This window comes from Daphnia magna, linkage group LG2 (assembly GCF_020631705.1).
Source record: "Daphnia magna isolate NIES linkage group LG2, ASM2063170v1.1, whole genome shotgun sequence".
Classification (NCBI taxonomy): Eukaryota; Metazoa; Arthropoda; class Branchiopoda; order Diplostraca; family Daphniidae; genus Daphnia; species Daphnia magna.
This window is the reverse complement of record NC_059183.1, coordinates 9565764-9573886: the sequence shown is the minus strand read 5'-3', so window position 1 is coordinate 9573886 and position 8123 is coordinate 9565764. Positions and strand designations below refer to the sequence as shown.

General features: G+C 37.7%; 1 long non-coding RNA gene across 1 annotated transcript; it reads right to left on the bottom strand.

Annotated features, from left to right (window-relative positions):
* Positions 1–6943: 6943 nt before the first annotated feature.
* LOC116916434 lies at positions 6944–7996 on the bottom strand. The gene is made up of 4 exons (XR_006643181.1): positions 7896–7996; positions 7395–7827; positions 7241–7333; positions 6944–7184 (listed from the first exon to the last, which is right to left on the bottom strand). It is a non-coding gene; the product is annotated as an uncharacterized LOC116916434 (long non-coding RNA).
* Between the last annotated feature and the right edge of the window lie 127 nt (positions 7997–8123).

Sequence of the window (8123 nt, the reverse complement as noted above, 5' to 3'; positions counted from 1 at the left end):
TGCTGGCCACCCGGCCTATGTACCTGCTGGCCCACCGACTTCCGTCACTGCTGGCCACCCGGCGTATGTACCTGTTGGACCAACCGCTTTACCTGCTTCTAGCTACCCGGCCTCTGACCTTACTGGACATTCGGCTCATGTACCTGCTAGTATTCCGCTCTCAGCTTCAGCCGACCATTCATCCTTTGTCCTCACCGGCCAATAGCATAACCGCTTCACTTCAGCCGAAAATAGAAGATCAAAGCGCTTTCCTTTAATTTCCGAAATGAGAGAAGCCGAAGTCATCCTCATCCGAATAGCTCAGCAAGAAAGCTATGGAAAGGAATACCGGAGACTGGAAAAGGGAAAGAAGCTAAAGCCCAACTCATCTATAATCACGCTGATACCATTCATCGATTCGAAGGCAAAATGTATTCGTGTGGGTGGTCGTCTGGGCTATTGCAATTTGCCGATGGATATCAAGCACCCGATATTACTGCCCTCGAATCATCACGTGACCAAACTCATTGTGCAACAAGCCCACTTGTTTCTCCGACACGCGACCGCCGAAAGGACACTCGTTGCTGTGCACAAAAACTACTGGATACCCCGAGGCAGAGCTTCCGTAAACAGCATTATTAAGAATTGTTTTGACTGCAAAAGATTCCGCCTTTTCCAACACCGGAATCGATTATTTTGGGCCGATTTTAACCTACCGTTCTACTACCGAAAAACGATGGGGAATCATTTTCATCTGTCTGGTTTCCCGAGCAGTGCATTTTGAAATGGCTTATTCTCCTTTTGGAGATTTGCGCGTCGAAGGATTCGGCCTGATATGGTATATTCGGATAATGGAACCAATCTGACTTCCGGCGAAAAGGAACTTAAGGCCGGACTGGAACGCTTGAATCAAACTATTACAGCAACGGAACTTGGCGCCCAAACCATCGAGTGGACGTTTCCCCCCCCCCCATCTGCCCCCCATTTCGGCGGGGCATGGGAAAGCCTCATTAAAACAGCCAAGGACGTGCTTCTTTTTATTCTTCAAGATCACTCGTTCCCGGACGAAGTCCTTATCTCATCTTTAGTCGAGGTGGAGTCTATCATGAACGATCGTCCCATTGGCAGATGCTCTACAGATCCAAACGACCCGGCCGTTCTAACGCCTAATCATCTTCTTTTGGCCCGAGCTAACCCTAGCATCCCGGTCGATGTAATCTACGAGTCCAGCCCAACCTCCCGCAAAAGATGGAGAAACGCTCAAATAATTGGAGACCATTTCTGGCGAAGATGGACCGCCGAGGTAATTCCTTCCCTACTCAAAAGGAAAAAGTGGTATGCTGATCGCCGACACATACAAGTGGGAGACTTGGTGCTCGTTATCGACCAGAACACACCGAGAGGAAGATGGCCCATTAGTCGCGTCGATGAAATTTACCCTGGAAAGGACGGAATTCCGAGATCTGCTCTTGTACGAAATAAAGGAGGAGTTTATCATCGTTCTGTGTCCAAGCTGTGTGTCATCGAGGAAACTACAGTAGTAATTTCTGACAATGGCGAAAATAAAGCCGGCGATGTTCCCGCTAACCAGCTTGAACTCGACTTCGGAGCGTGAGCAGAGGTAGCAAGGGCTCTCTTTTTTAGGGACTCCCGACGGTGGAGCACCAGCTTGGCTACTCTCCTCCCGTTTCCAACTGTTAAAATGTGGGTAGTGTAAATTACGTGTGTGTCAACGACTTAATTTTACTCAATAAAATTTCGTTGAAATTGTGAAAGAGAAAACATGTATATTCATTCACCAACAGAATGAACAATACTTGTATTTAATATGAATCAAATTTACTTGTATTCAATGTGAATACACTGTTATATTATGAGTTTATACTTCTACATGTAAACAGAATCAAATATACTTGTATTCAATGTAAATACACTGTTATATTATGAGTTTATACTTCTACATGTAAACAGAATCAAATATACTTGTATTCAATGGAATACACTGTTATATTATGAGCTTATACTTCTACATGTAAACAGAATCAAATATCCTTGTATTCTATGTGAATACACTGTAATACCAAAAGTTTTTACTTCTATATGTAAACAGGATCAAATATACTTTTATTCAATGTGAATACACTGTTTTATTTTGATTTTATACTTCTACATGTAAATAGAATCAAATATATTTGTATTCATTATAAATACACTGTGATACCACGAGTTTATACTTCTATATGTGAACAGAATCAAATATACTTGTATTCAATGTGAATACACTGTGATATTATGAGTTTTTACTTCTATATGTAAACGGGATCAAATATACTTGTATTCAATGTGAATAAACTGTTATACCATAAGTTTTTACTTCTATATGTACACAGGATCAAATATACTTGTATTCAATGAGAATACACTGTTATATTATGAGTTTATACTTCCAAATGTAAAAAGAATCAAATATACTTGTATTCAATGTGAATACACTGTGATACCACGAGTTTTTACTTCTATATGTAAACAGCATCAAATATACTTTTATTCAATGTGAATACACTGTTATATTATGAGTTTATACTTCTACATGTAAACAGAATCAAATATACTTGTATTTAATGTGAATACACTGTAATACCATGAGTTTTTACTTCTATATGTAAACAGGATCGAATATACTTGAATTCTATGTGAATACACTGTTATATTATGAGTTTTTACTTCTACATGTATACAGAATCAAATATACTTGTATTCAATGTGAATACACTGTGATACCACGAATTTTTACTTCTATATTTAAACAGGATCAAAAATACTTGTATTCAATGTGAATACACTGTTATATTATGAGTTGTTACTTCTACATGTAAACAGAATCAAATATACTTGTATTCAATGTGAATACACTGTTATATTATGATTTTATACTTTTACATGTAAACAGAATCAAATATACTTGTACTTATTGATGGCATTACTAGGTACCTAGTTTTGACAAATACGAATCGGTGCGGCTGATATCTTCCAGTTAACTATTTCCATTACAGCCGCTTTTGTTACACTTGACCAAAATGGACTATACTTTTAAAATAAAAGTGGCAATATCCGGGAGGTTACACACAGAGAAAAGCCGTGGCAATTTCTGTTTGTCAAAACTAGGTAGTAAAAACGAAACTAGGTTGCCACCAATACTTGTACTCAATGTGAATACACTGTGATACAACAAGTTTTTACTTCGATATGTAAACAGGATTAAATATACTTTTATTCAATTTGAATACACTGTTTTATTATGAGTTTATACTTCTACATGTAAACAGAATCAAATATACTTGTATTCAATATGAATACACTGTGATACCACAAGTTTTTACTTCTATATGTAAACAGGACCAAATATACTTGTATTCAATGTGAATACACTGTGATATTATGAGTTTTTACTTCTATATGTAAACAGGATCAAATATACTTGTATTCAATGTGAATACACTGTGATACCATGAGTATTTCTTCCACATGTAAACAGAATCAAATATACTTTTATTCAATGTGAATACACTGTGATACCATGAGTTTTTACTTCCACATGTAAACAGAATCAAATATACTTGTATTCAATGTGAATACACTGTGATACCACGAAATTTTACTTCTATATGTAAACAGCATCAAATATAATTTTATTCAATGAAAATACACTGGTTTATTATGAGCTTATACTTCTACATGTAAACAGAATCAAATATACTTGTATTCAATGTGAATACACTGTGATAGCACGAGTTTTTACTTCTATATGTAAACAGTATCAAATATACTTTTATTCAATGTTAATACACTGTTTTATCAGGGTTGTTACGGTTGCTCAACTCCATAAGAGGTAGTCCCATAAGAGGCTGTCCTGAAAATTAAAAACGTTCTCAGAGCCGCCAAGCGGAAATTTTTGAACTTTTTCGCATGACATAAGTGTCAAATTTTTTCTCCAATTTTTGTATAATGGAAGAAGTTGTTCAACGTGTGTAATATTTGTGTACCGAAATTGGAAGCTTCAGATTTCCAATTCCAACATGTAGAAATTACAGTATTAATAAAAGAGTGTTAACATTTTAGTTTAAGGAGGCTGTATTTACGCATGTTGATTTCTTTTTGCTAGAATGTACATTAGACTTTAGTTTAGAAAGGGTTAAATCACGGTACCGTTTGGATTCGAAATGGAAGCGAATTAGAATATAATCCATGATCAAATGAGGCAGTGTATCAGTTTGGTTACTACAACAAACTATTGGTGGCAACCTAGTTTCGTTTTTACTACCTAGTTTTGACAAACAGAAATTGCCACGGCTTTTCTCTGTGTGTAACCTCCCGGATATTGCCACTTTTATTTTAAAAGTATAGTCCATTTTGGTCAAGTGTAACAAAAGCGGCTGTAATGGAAATAGTTAACTGGAAGATATCAGCCGCACCGATTCGTATTTGTCAAAACTAGGTACCTAGTAATGCCATCAATACAACAAACAGGAATTAAATTAAGTTCACAAATCTTTTAAATGACTAGTTCGTAGCTGTCCCTCAAGTATATGTGGCGGCCGTCTTGAAAATGTCTCCTGATGATTCTCTCCACTTCTCGAAAAGTTTGGAACATGGCTCGAGTTGCTAATTTCAGCCCACCACGAGTACTGGACAGAGTGAAGTCAGCGGCTTCAAATTGATGTGGCAAATATTCTTCTGTCGTTAACATTTTAGATTTGCAATCTTCACACTCAATGGCCCACCCACGAGTATTCAACAAGTACCCACACATGTAATAAATTAAATTATTTTCAGTGGTATCACAGTTTGGATCTGCTTCCAGCTCCTCGACGTATCGTATCACAAGTTCTTTTTCCATCTTCTCTCGTAGGGAATGTCTCAGTTGGGCAGCAGACTCAGTGCTGTCTTTAAATCTTTTAAGTAGACATTCTTTGTACTGGACTAGGATTCGCATGTTTTCCCCCTTTTCTCCCTCATCTATATTGGCATTTTTAACCACCCTTTTAGTCGGCTGGTAGAGAGAAAGGATTCGGAACACTTGTAGCCAAGAGTGTGCCGTTGGCGCATCATTGACGGATCGAACGATGCCAAAAAATCGCTAAAAAAGACTAAAGTTAATAATAAAACAAAAAATAATTTTATAATTTTCACAGTACTTCAACGGGGTCTTGGTTCCAACGACCAGTTAACACAGTTTCACATCCGGCATCGAACATCTCCTTCACCAATGACATAGTACTTAAAATGTCCGTCCTCCAAGCCTTCAGAGTAGTATCGGAGCAAAACATTTGGGCAGGTAAGTCAGGATCTTGTCTGAGGTTCATATCCTCAATGAGCTTCAATACGGTTAGCATGGCATTCAAAACTTTCTTCTTCTCTTCCCAGTTGTCTTTTGTTATTCCCTGAGCTGGACATCTGCCATTGAGCACATCAAACACATCATTCATGAGTTTGGTAAATCTTTCCGTCTTATCTGACCCTGCCATTGATAAAATAAAATTAATAAAATGTTATATTAACAGTAATAATTTTTCTTATTTGCCTTTGAAATCCTTTTTTATTTCTTCTTTCCCTCTGTAATGCCTTATGGCCATGGCGACAGTTCGAGATAATACTTGCGCGGCCTTTCGAACATTCATTCGTTGAAAATTCGTTGGATAAATGTGCGATTCTGTCAAACGATGGGCTAGTCTTAGCCCATTGAACTTTTCTTGCTTGTAAAGCCTAGAGTAAAATTCATAGTTTGCTATTTCTCCAGCAAACTATTAAAAATTTTTTTAGCAGTAATGGTAACAAAAACTTAGTAAAGTAGAAAGACATTTTTAAATTTCACAAACCTGGACTTGTTTATGAGTTAAGATATGATTTCTCACGCACTTCAATGCATGCGGGACGTCAACAAACCAATAAATCTTGATCGAGTCATCCATCGGATGAAGGAAATAAGTTTTGCATGGTTCAACTGTACGGATGCCGAAGATAGTAGCCACCTTCTTGTTAGCTTGATGTCCATCGCTAACGAAATTCTTCACAATGGCGAGTTGATTGTGGAGGAGGCATACTGCTTTAGCCAAGAGCTCGTAAAGTATTTCATCTTTAGCGGCTCCTTTAGTAGCAAAGCAGGCGAATGGCTGGACCCAGTCTCCCTCGTAAGGTCTAAACATGAACACCAACGCATGGTCAGCGAGTCCCTTTTCGAAGGATTCCTTTATGTTTTCCCCATAATCGACGATGCCATGCCATTCGAGGAGTTTTGCATCAAACGTCAGGTCAGCTAGAATTGACATTTCATCAAAAAGGAGGCAGCCCCACCGTTCAAACGATTTCTTCCCGTCCAAAGCTTTCATGATATTTTTGAGAGCTAGCTCATTGAACCCAAACTTGCAGTCGGACGAACTTAAAAGTCTTCGCAGTGTGTTTGCACAAGGCAACGGAAGAAGGCCATCTGCTTGGATGTGTCGGTAAGCCTTTGCGCACTTCATTCTGAGCATCAGGGCCTGCATCAGAAAGTTTGCTTCATACTTTATTCCGTGAGCTCTTCCACTCTTTGATTTTAGCTCTAGCTGGCGTTTTCTGATGAAAGTCCTAACTGTTGAAAAATAGCAAAATGTACTGGGTTGCCAAACCCTAGTTGCTGTTTAGCAACCTCCCTCTCTCTGTATCACTCCGCCGTTCCCTCTCACCTCACTTACTTGATTTTTGTACTCTATACAGCAGAGTCTGTGACTCCACTGCATTACACTCTGAGTGAGTTCTATTATACACTTTGTGTCTCATCATTAATCTGGATTCGCCCCATTCATGTAAGTGAATCATGTTTCATGTTTTTGTGTGTTGAATACAAAAGATAGAAGCCAGTCTGTGGGCATATTTCCATCACTAACAACGATTTGTTGCTATATAAAAAATAAAATTATTAAGGGAATCTAAGAAATGAATGTATTCAAACTGGTAATGATTAATACAAAATGTCAAATATTGGTTTCAGACAGTAAAAAAAGTTAGAATATAAAAGGATCTACGATTGTTCCAAAACATGGAATTAAAAAAGTAAGTAACTAAATGTTGTAATGTAAATATTTTTCGTTGTTCAATTTTTGGTCAAATCACAGGCAGCGTTTGGTCGTTAGGTACCGTGTGAAATCATTATCTAAACGAATTCGGTTCTATTGATAATATAAAATCAATTCTTTTTTTTTCTCAAGGAAATGAAATGATTCACCTGACGTGGGAGAATGGCAATAGAAGCCTCCAGTGTATCCTTCTTTAATGTTGCAACGTTCGATTTCAGTGCACGTATAATTGACTTCGTTTCCTATAACAAGAAAAACGTGATCAAAATTACGTCATTAGGATATGACATAAAATTGCCTTACGTTCTCTCTCTCCAGTGACTCTTTCAAAAGTTGTTGTGTACGTTTAAGCTGTTTCCGCACTGCTGCTAGTTTTCGTTTGCTTTTTTCTAGTTGACGTACGACACTGGCAACACGAGGGAGACAACGTGCACAGAACAACTTTTGTGTGGACCGAAAGTTGCGATGGGTCGCTGAAACGTACTTCTTACAAGTGCTGCAGCTTTTATTTTGCGATCCGAAGCAACTACGTCTATCGTGAATGGTTTTTTTTGTAACGCCATCTAAAAACGAAAGAAAGTGTTATTCAATTAATGGGAACAAGCAGTAATGACTAATGAGTGCTCTATAACACGAATGAAATATAACTTACCATTTCCGAAACGAGAAGTTTGTTGATGAGATGACAGCATTGGCGTGCCTGGCAAATCAGTAATGAGGTGATCTACATTAGAGGCTGCCAAAAAGTAAACGACGATTACTATACAACTAATTTTTTAAATATTGGAAATGAACTCGTGATACCTGTTGTTAACGTATTTGCACTAGCCAATGCAGAAGATGGGAAAACATCTCCACTGTCATCAGTATTAGGAAAGGAATCTACTGATGAGTCAACATCATTTCCCTAGTACTTAAACGTGGTAAATTTTCAGTTTCAGTGATTTCCACTGTTTAAGAACCTTCACTTTTCCGTTAAAAAAGGGTATTTTTCCCCTTCACTATCATTTTGAGAAACGGGTTTTATTCACC